Source organism: Lycium barbarum, chromosome 9 (assembly GCF_019175385.1).
Source record: "Lycium barbarum isolate Lr01 chromosome 9, ASM1917538v2, whole genome shotgun sequence".
NCBI lineage: Eukaryota > Viridiplantae > Streptophyta > Magnoliopsida > Solanales > Solanaceae > Lycium > Lycium barbarum.
The window spans coordinates 45,572,720-45,584,238 of record NC_083345.1 but is presented as its reverse complement, the minus strand read 5'-3'; positions in this window follow the sequence as shown (position 1 = coordinate 45,584,238).

Below are 11,519 nucleotides of genomic sequence, written 5' to 3'. Positions count from 1 at the left end.
TTATATGTTCTCTATAACTGTATTTCTCTATAGCAGCCAAAAAGGATCCGAACAAACGACGCAGTTATAGAGAGGTTTGACTTTGGATACAGAATTATCCTTTAGCATATATAAAAGCTCTTTTGTGAACCTGTTTTGTAAGAGCGGAACTTCACATATGTTAGTATATTGTGTTTATATATTTATCTCTCCATCCTTTTTGTGCCTTAAACGTACGTGCCATAATGGTAGGGGCAGGCTGCTAGCTTTTAAGATCCAAAAAGTACTCTTATTAGTATTACACAAATGAAAAACATTGTGTTTCCTAGCACATGAATATACAGAAGTTAGTTTTATGAATATAATTCCTCTGGCTAGCCAAAACTATCATTTTGGAAGTATTTTGAGATGAATCCAATGTGGAAATAAGTGGAATTGATGTGATGCAATTAATAGCTTAATAATTATAGTAGTTTACGCTTTAGTAGCTACTCCTTCAATGTCTACTAGAGTGTAAAAAGAAGAAAAAGAAGATACTACTAGAAATTGAGATTATAGCAACGATTAGAATATGACAACGGCTGTATAACCGTTGTCATATTCATTCTATGGCGACGATTATAACTATTGCATAAAGATATTGTCCTATTGGAACACTTCTGCACCTAAACCATTACATAAAGATACCGTTGCAATATGAATCTTGCAACGGTTATTCAGACCGTTGTAACAAAGGTCGTTTAGGAAAAAGTCTACTGCAACGATTTCTTTTCCTCTTTTAACATTGAACGCACAACCTTGAACCCTAAACCCTGAAACCCACGTAGAATCAAGGCATATCGAAACATCAGCCTCCAAAATTCATTAAAATGAATGAAGTATGTTTTCAATTAATATGGTATCGGCTATATATATATATATATATAATTCTTTCATTATCTCTTATCTGTTGCTAAGTCTACCATAACACTTAAATGGATATATTGAATGAAATAATGCTAAACAACAAACAGAAGTGAGGAAGTCCGGTCATTTTATTTCTGCACGTATACCTGGCTAGTTGGAGGGTGCAAGCAATCACAAAATCAACTACGTCTAGTGAACTATTTCCTTTTTTTTACCAATGACTAATGCTCATGAATTTCCTACTGCTATTATATTGTTTTTTCATCGATTAGGGAGGAGCGGTGTAGGGGAAACCTAGGGTTTTAATGTATTTTATATAGAATTGTTTATCCATTAAAACAAGGGAAAATAGTGTTTTTGGTCCCTGAGTTATCGCCTTATTCCAGTTTTGATCCTTGTGTTATTTCGCTAAGCACATTAAACCTTCAATTAATCTAGATATGTGATTTTGCTCTTTTAAGCTGAAGGATGTAAATATTTAACAGAATTTGTGTTTACAAATATACATTAAAAAGGTGAAAAGAAAGAAAAAAAAAAGAATATACTGGGATCAGGGTGCGGGTGACTATTTGTTCACTCTTGGATGGATTTTCAACTTCAATCCCTTTAGGTCATCTTCAACATTGCACCATTTTTTGCACCAAATGCTATTTTAGTGCAAAAAATGATGTTTTGGAGCTCCAACCTTGCACCATTTTGGTGCATGAATAGTGTTTTACCAAATTTGGTGCAACACTATTCATCTACACCATTAATATTCATTAATTTTTTTATTTTTTTATTTTATTAGATAACACTTTAATTTTTAAATTTAGATTCCTAATATACCTAATCATTTTTTTTACGTAATATCTTATAATATTAATTTTACATCTTAATTTTGGAGTGTAAGTTTTATAAATTAATTTTCACATATATTATTTTTATATAAAATTGTGAGTTAATTTTATTATAAGTTATAATTGTATAAAAAAATGTAACCATCACAAAAATGAAAAGTGCAAATATAAAATATAATATGTTGTTAATAATATGCCGTCGCATTTTTAGAGAAAAGAAGTGCTACATGATATATTAACTACATTTATTATACTACACAACATGAGAATCAAGGATGAGCGTGATCTTAATGCACCAATTCAAGATGCTTGGGAAGGTCCAACTCCAACAGTAGAAATAGTAGTAGATGAAAATTCCCGATTTGAACAATTTTTAGCTCGACACAAAAAAATTAAGAACAAAGATGCTCATTTTGCACTTTGTAATGCATTAATAGAGCATTTATGGGAGCAACATACTAATCATGGAAGTTGAATATTTATGTAGAAATTAAAATAAATTCTACCTTAATGTAATATTTATTTAATTATGATTTCACTTTTATTTGAATTATCCATTAATATGTATAACATATAATATTTGCTTACAATTTATATTATTTAAAAATTTATGGTATAAAATAATTTTATATTAAATGGTTATATAACAAAGGATTATGAATTACATGGGATGGATATGTGAAAAAGAAAAAAGAAAGGATTTGTTTTATGAAATTAAAAAATAAAATTTAAGTAAAATAAAATAATATAATATAGAAGAGAGAAGAATATAAAAGGAATATTATTTTTTGGTGTAAAACATAGCGCAATGGGTTGGAGTTAATTTGCATCATTTTGGTGCAAACAATGGTGCAATGGATTGGAGATGCCCTTATCATTCCTTTTAAGCGATGATTCTCTGCCTATTTTTCTAATGATTTTTGTTCTTCCAACTTTATTTTATTTAACTGTAAAAACATTTATTAGGTTAAATATTAACAACAAGATTAAAATTCCTTTAGTTAATGAAATAGGAAAGGGAGTTGTTTTCTTTCTTCATTTATTTTCATGCTTCAAAGAAAGAGGATATTACTACTATATAGAAACGTCAGTTTCTATATATCGTCGTCAGTCATCTTTCTTCGTCGTCCGTTTAAACAAAATTGTGGGCCCACATATTTAAAATAACTATTACTATTTAAAAAAAAATTGTGAGCCCACATATTTTAAACAACTACTAATATTTTTAAAAAAATTAAATCAATAATGATGAATTTATTGCCACATGCGTATCAACCCATTAGTGGGAGCAAATGAAATTATTGTACATCAACATACTTATATATTAAATCCGTTTTCCAATTTTTGAAAAAACTAATTGTGGGCCCATATATATTAAACAACAACTAATATTAAAAAAAATGTGGGCCCCATATTAAACACCAACTAGTAATAAAAAAAAAGAAAAAAAACTGGAACCCACCACATCCAAACTCACGGGAAAAAAAAAAGTGGACCCCATATTAACAAAATCAAGCAATATTAAAAAAAAAAAGAGAATCCCATATTAAAAAAACAAACAATGTTAAAAAAAAAGTGTTTAGAAAATCAAACAATTAAATAAATAATGATGGATTCATGGCCACATGCGTATCAACCCATTAGAGGGAGAAAATAAAATTATTGTACAACAACATACTTAAAATACAAAAATGCTTAGAAAATCAAACAATTAAATCAATAATGATGGATTTATTGCCACATGCGTATCAACCCATTAGTGGGAGCAAATGAAATTATTGTACAGCAACATACTTAAAATACTTATATATATATATATATATCCGTTTTTCAATTTTCGGAAAAACAAAATTGTGGGCCTATATAGTCTAATGGATTCATTGCCACATATGTATCAACCCATTAGAGGAAGCAAATGGAATTATTGTACAACAACATACTTAAAATACAAAAGTACTTAGAAAATCAAACAATTAAATCAATAATGATGGATTTATTGCCACATGCGTATCAACCCATTAGTGGGAGCAAATGAAATTATTGTATAGCAACATACTTAAAATACTTTTTTTTAAAAAAGTGTGGTCCCCATATTAAATACCAACCAATATTAAAAAATTCAAAAAAACACCAACCAATTAAGCATTTTAAAAAAAAGTGTGGTCCCCATATTAAACACCAACCAATATTTAAAAAAAAAAAAAGTAAATAAAGTGGAACCCACCATCTCCAAACTCACGGGAAAAAAAAGGTGGACTCCATATTAACAAAATCAAGCAATATAAAAAAAAAAAAAAAGTGGACCCCATATTAAAAAAACAAACAATGTCAAAAAAAAGAGTGCAGACTTAGTATTCGTAGCAAACACTAATATAATAAAGTTTTAGATACAGAGCACAAATTACAATGTTATATTAATCGTGTTTTGAACATAGTATATGTATATATATTATATGCATAAAGATAGTACAAACTAATAATGTCCAAAAAAAAAAAAGTGCAGCCCATAAAGGGTGGACCCCATACTAAACGACATCAAGCAATATTAAAAAAAAAAAAAAAGTGGATCCCACCATCTCCAAACTCACGGTAAAAAAAGGTAGACCTCATATTAACAAAATCAAGTAATATAAAAAAAAAAAAAGTGAACCCCATATTAAAAAAAAAAAAACAAAAAAAAAATTCAGATTTTGTATTCATAGTAAACACTAATATAATAAAGTTTTAGATACGGAGTACAAACTACAATGTTATATTAATCGTGTTTTGAACATAGTGTGTGTGTATATATATATATATATATATATATATATATATATATATAAATGCATAAAAATAGTGCAAATTAATAATGTCAAAAAAAAAGTGCACCCCCTATTAAAAAATCAAACAATATTCATGTAATTTCTAATGTATCTCATTAAGTCAATAATGATGAATTCATTACCACGTGCGTGTCAATCCATGAAATTGCTTTTCTTCAAAAGGTTAAGTAGTCAAACCATACAATTTTCTTTCTTTTTTTATATTAGTCTGAGATCTAATCCAAATATTAAATTGTTGTATTTGCTATTCCGCCATGTCATTTATTTGTTATGTTTACTAAAATAAATATACTTAAAATATTTATATTTTAAAATAAGATAGAATTTAATTACTTTTTTATTTTTATTCTTACTCTAATAAATGTGAAAAGAAATTAATGTCGTAAAAAATATATATATATATATCAAATGCAGATCAAATAATGAATAAGGTAAATTAGTCCAATTATAATTCTAATCGACATTTTCTTAAAAAACCATGCAAAAGACAACATGACAAGTAAAATGAGCTAAACCGAGAATATTTACTAAAAATTAAAAAATAGTATTTCTACGTTTAAATAAAAAATCAATTTCTACTTTGTTTCATTTTAAACATATAAAATTAATTTAATAATGTCACGCCCCGAACCATGGCCTGCGAGTAACACGGCACTCGGGCCTTGCTTGCATGTGTCCGAGCGAACCTCATGGCTTGCTTGTCAACATGGGCATCAAAACAACATAATCTATATGATGCAATTTAAATGAATCAAGAAAATGTAATTTGCGGAATAAAGTCTTGAAATTTTCTCATAGCATGAAATATCATGAAAACATAATAGTCTGCAAACATGAAAGCGCAACTGACTCTGTGAACTAACATCTGTCTATGAAACCTCTAAAACATGTCTGAATACTAACTATCAGGACATGGCCCTGGACTACCATAAACTGAATACTAATGCAGACTCTATGTTGATCCCCGAGAGGAGTGGGGCTCACCAATAAGCTGATAACTGAAGTGATCCTACTGTGCAGATGTATGCTCCTGAAAATCGGTATCTGCACCGTGAAGTGCAGGCCCCGGGCAAAAGGGACGTTAGTACATGGTGAATAGTACTAGTATGTAAAACCTGCTGAAATGAAGAACATGGCACAGCATAGGTATAGGACATGAACTGAAACTGAATGTAACTTGGACATGAGCATAAAACGTGAGTAAAGTCTGAAAACAGTAAATCAATGGAAATACATGTATGTAAAACTGCTTGTAACGTGGGGAATGCTATAGTATAACCGACAACATGGTCTGGTACTTGCGTCCTACCAGCAGAACACTCACAACCTTGCCAGGGATATGAGATTTAAGTAATAATAAGCATGTAAGGATCCAAACTGCATAATGAAGGTGTTGCCTCCTTGCGGACAACCCTTATCCTACGGTGGCTACGTAGTTTCAGGCTATCTGAGCCTTCTCGGTTAACTAAGCAATTCCCAAAACATGAACATAATATAGTTGGCTAAGAAGCCCATGATTTTCGTGAAATAACTTGTAAATAACTTGTAATCATGATTTCACGAAATAACTTGTAAACGTGGTTTCATGAAATATCTTGTAATATGGTTTCATGAGATAACTTGTCATAGTCTTGCAAACATGTTTTTGATTCATGAGTAATAACAATAGTTCATAATTATATATATATAATTGACTTGAAAACATGCTTGTAACTTGCTACATAAAATCATAAAGTTTCATATAAACATAATAGAATACATGAGGAAGAATTCATGATTCATGGATTAAGCTAGGGTTCCTAATAACCGTAATGGAAGATTAGAAATACAATAACGAATATAGATACAAAATTCATGTACATAAATACATAAATACGGGCTACCAATATGTTGGGTTTAATGCCCTAGGGTTTGAACTTCATGGATATTAAGAAACGGAGCATGGGGAAGAACGTAGAGATTCCCTCATGTGGATGGAAGTTCTACATACCTTAATTGCTCCAAAACTTGAATTAAAGACTTGAGCTTTGAAGAAGATTTCCAAAATCTTGAATTCTTGAACCTTGAGATGGGTTTTCTTGAAAACCCTAGTTTAGGAATGATAATTTCTTGTTTAGATTACAAGGATAGGTATTAAAATTGATTTGGAATAATTAGAGTAGGCTTACCTTGGTGTTCTTGATGATGCAAGAGGGTAGGAAGTCGTTCTAGGGCTTGAAGGAATGAAAAATAATGATTTGAACTGATATGGACGAATATATACTGTTCTGGAAAAATTCATTTTTCGGCCCAGTTAAATACTGGCCGTATTTTGAAATACTGGCCGTATTTTGAAGTACGGACAGCACTGCCTCTCTTCAGTAAAATGACCATAACTCTTTACACAGATGTCCGTTTGACCCCCATAATATACCGTTGGAAAGGTATTTCAAAGATCTACAACTTTCATGAAGGAAGTTTTCCCAAATTCAAAATACATTTTGAAATACGGTCCGTATTTAACCATTTGACATCAAATTGCCAAATTTCAGAATGCTCAGAAATCCTTGGTTTCAGTTTACGATTTGAAATACGGGCCGTATTGTGAAATACGGTCCGTATTTAACCATATGACATTCAAATACCAGTTTACGATTTGATTTACGGCCTGTAAACTGAAATACAGTCACTGTTCATGGGCGTAAACCACCATCTTACAGCTGAAGAGGAAATTTCCAATTCCCACATTCTTTATCTGATTTTCTAAGTCTAGGATCATGGTCAAAGCTTAGGTTAAAGGTACGGGGTGTTACAAATAATTTGAATTAGAATTGTCCAAATCAAAATTTGATAAAAAATAATAAGTATTTTACACCTTTAAATTAATCGAATTAAAATTGAAAGTATCAACTGATGCTTAAATATTGCTATTGTTTTATCTCAAAAAGAAGAAAGTAGTTTCCTTTTAAACAAGTCTTCTCTTTTAAAAAATATTAATAAATTTGCCGATTTTTTGTTCATAGCAAATATTAATATAATAAAATTTTAGATACGGAGCACAAACTACAACGTTATATTAATAGTGTTTTGAACATAATATATATATATATATTATCACTATTACAAAATAACTACATACACATAAATGCACTATAATCTAAAGTGTTGACCCGTACGCAGCACGAGCTTAGGGCGTCTAGTACTTATATATAAGCAAGAATCTTAATTTTTGTCATCCTCACAGCCAACCCATAGGGACCCACAGGGGTAATAAAGTTGCATACTTGGCTGATGTTGTTGCTTTCTCACTTTTGCAAATTATCAGAGTATACGTGGCCTTTGTAATTGGTCATTTTGATATCAAAGTAACTTTTTGAGAATCTCTTTTAAATTATTATTATTCTTTCGTCTCAAAATATTTGTTATGTTTCATTTTTTGAGAATTAAATTACATAATTTTAAATAATATTTTCTTTTAAAAATCATTATATTGTTAAAAGTATTGCAATTCATAGTATTATTCATATAGTTTTTTAATATCTAAATTTTAAAATATTAAATTAATCTAATCAAATATAACTCTGAAGATTAGTCAAATTGCCTTCCAAAAACAAAACATGACAATTATTTTGGGATAGTGGGAATATATTATTTATTTTTATATGTTCTGGTAAAATTTAAGCAAAACTTTTTTTTTTTTTTATACAGTTGGAGAATTTATTAGGTCTTACTGTATCTTTTATTAAATCTCCAATATTTTGTTTCTTTAGCGAGCTGATATGAGGTTACATTATGTTTAAGAATAGTTTTAAAAGATATGAGGTTATAAACATCTATCCTAACATTATGTTTAAGAATAGTTTTAAAATCTTTTACTTTATTAATGTACTCCACTTATTAGTATTATTATTTATTAATATTCTTGTGAGATCGTTAGGTTTATTTGTGTAAAAACTCGAAACTAAGATTATAAATATTGTAGTATAAATTTGGAGTTATTGATTTTTTTGGCGTATTAGATGATTCTAGAAGATGAAAACATGAATTTTTCTAATACATGTGAAAATAAAATACATTATTAAATATTAAATGAGTTCAAGATAAACACGAAATGAGTTTGAAGCAGAGCAGAGTTAGAGTGTCGGCTACGAGTTTGGTCGGATTCAGTAGCGCTTTGGTTAAAAACTTGTATGTGTCTTAAAAATTCATTGAGTATGTATAGATTATTAATTTATAACTAAGTAACTTAAGAAAATTATGATTCGAAACTCATCAATTTCAAATTCTGGCTCCACATCTGATTTGAAGTAAATAATAAGAAGGTTAAAGATGTTAAAAGGAGTTAAACGAAGGTTTTCCTTTTATATATTGGAAATATTTTTATTTGAAATTTTAATTATTATACAGTAAGAAGTGTAACAAATATTATATTTTTTAAAATTAAAATATCAGCGTTTATATTTTGAGTAAGCTCGGGCCTCATGAAACTATTGTAAGGGAGATGAAGACACACGCATCCGTCCTATTCCTTGCCAATACATGAACTATTTCTCACTGATACAATTGAGTGAAGTATGGCAATAACGATTTCCTTTGAAATACATTTCCGATGTCACAAGCATAGCTTTCCCCACCCTCCAGTATAGTCTTTTTTCTGGTTTTATGCTTCTCAAAATCAGCCATGATGGTGATGGAACGCTTGAAGAAAATCAATTCGAGTATTCCTGTCTTTTTTTTTATTATTATTATAAAATAGTAGTACTATATTTTTAAATGCTAATTTTGTTAACTATTTAACATTTGTTAGCCTAGAGGAGCAAAATCACACATTTAAATTAATTGAAGGTCTAATGTGCTTAGTCAAATAGCACAAGGATCAAAATTGGAATAAAGCGATAACTCAAGGACCAAAACTGCTATTTGCCTTTAAAACAAATGTAAGAATTTCTTTTTGATAAGGACAAATTTGAGAAATTATATATCACAACCAAAAAAATCAGGAAGTAACTAATATGTTTTTTTTTTTTTTTATTTTTTTTTTATTTTTTTTATAGTCACTGCTAAACTTCCGTCAAATAGGATTAGCGATGAAATTTTGCTGTCTAGCTACAGTAGTTATAACGCTAATTCCTTTTTTCCCTGTAGTGATAGTATATTCAGAACCCCACGTGGTTACATGGAGCTCGACAACAAATAGTTTTGCCTTTCTGTTTTGTTATTTACTATTTGGAGAAACTTTATACAACAAACTTACAAGCTTTTCAAAAAAAAAAAAAAAGACTAGGACCATTTCTACTAGACCCAGGGGCGGAGCTATACGACTATGGATTCAGTCGAACCCAATAACTTTAGCTCAAATCTCGTATTCGTAATTAAAATTTACTTAATATGCATAAATAATTTATCAAGCACCTAATAAGCTGCATTTTTTATAATACGAAACTCTTCATAATCCTAGCTTTGAATTTGAATTTAGGCCACCTCATCAGCATTTCCATACATATCCAAGGGGAAATATGAAGAATCATTGCCAAGAGGACAAAAGACAACCTTATAACTAGTACTTCGACCAGGGCAAGTAAAAGTACTTGTAGGATCATCTTAGGGTAGCTATAAGCATTAGGACATCTTGTTTTAAAAAATTGAATAAAACGTACGTAGGTCCACAAGGGCCACTAGTGCAACACTATTTTGGAGTTTTGAAAGTGGTACAAAGGGTTGTTACATCAATCCAAACCATTTTAACAAATTCAATATTTTTACTCAAATATATTATTTATCATATGAGAATTTAAGATCCAAAGTATTCTGATCATTTGAGCGTTACTTGATGGTAAACGTTAGTAGGTTCCAAAACTGCTCCGCAAATATGCAACCTCCCAGTGATGATATTTACATAATGGCTGATATTGTGTGGTTCAAATTAAACCTTTGAATTGGAAGTGTTACATAAACCTTATAGAACATTGGTTTTTCATGGCATCAATCACATAGAAAGATGTCATATTCACAGGTAAGAGGTATCAATAGTGGGGAAATGTAAAATTTGCTGCCTCAGTTCTACATGAAGAAGAGAGCAGAATTTGGTGTGTGCCAATTCCATGAAATATAATGCCTACACAATGATACTAGCAGGCGCCGCTGTTGACTTCTCATCATACCGCCTTCTCATTCTGTCCATCAGATCACTTCCCAAGTCCCAAAGGTGAAGTTCTCAGCTGGCAAAGACGTTCAAATACAAACACCATACTAGACATGCTGGCAGTTCTGCTAATTTGTTAGACTAGTTTACTCAAAGGTACCTTTAATACCATCCAAGCTCTCTCCTAGGGAGTGCCTGCCAAGACCGTAAATAAATAAACAACAAACTGAGACTGGATAGTTAAAAATGATTTAAAAAAAAAAAACACATGTGATTGAGTCAAATTGACTTGAGTAAATTCATTAAGAAAAGATCAATGACAGAATGACAGGAAGTTGCAAGACCTCACGGGCTTTTTGTGTATCAAATTACAGAGAAAAACTTTTCTGATAACACATAAGATCATGTCATATATGAGATGTAGGCAAGCAATGGAAGAAAGCTGAAAAAAAAAACAATTTTCTGTATGGTTTGTTGCATCTGTTCTTTCCATTGCCAGTTCAGAAACCAAAGATCACTGGATGAACAAAAGGGTGGTACTTGTACCATAGTACCAAATATTGTAGTTCTTCGAATCACAGGAGTGGAGTTCGGCACTTGGATTATTTTTGGCAGAACAAGTTTGCTTATTCTTCTTGGAAACATCAGCTAGCGTGAGAAGATACAGCATAGAGTTCAAGGTAAAACATAGCAGTAAACCATACTTTTCAAGCTTGATACTATGGAAATGGAAGCTAATTGAACACTATGAATTGAAAGAGACTAACACCTCTACCCCAATGTAACAGACTTTAGCAGCTTACACATTATAAATGGCATATATCATGCACTTTGTCCCAGTTAAGTCAA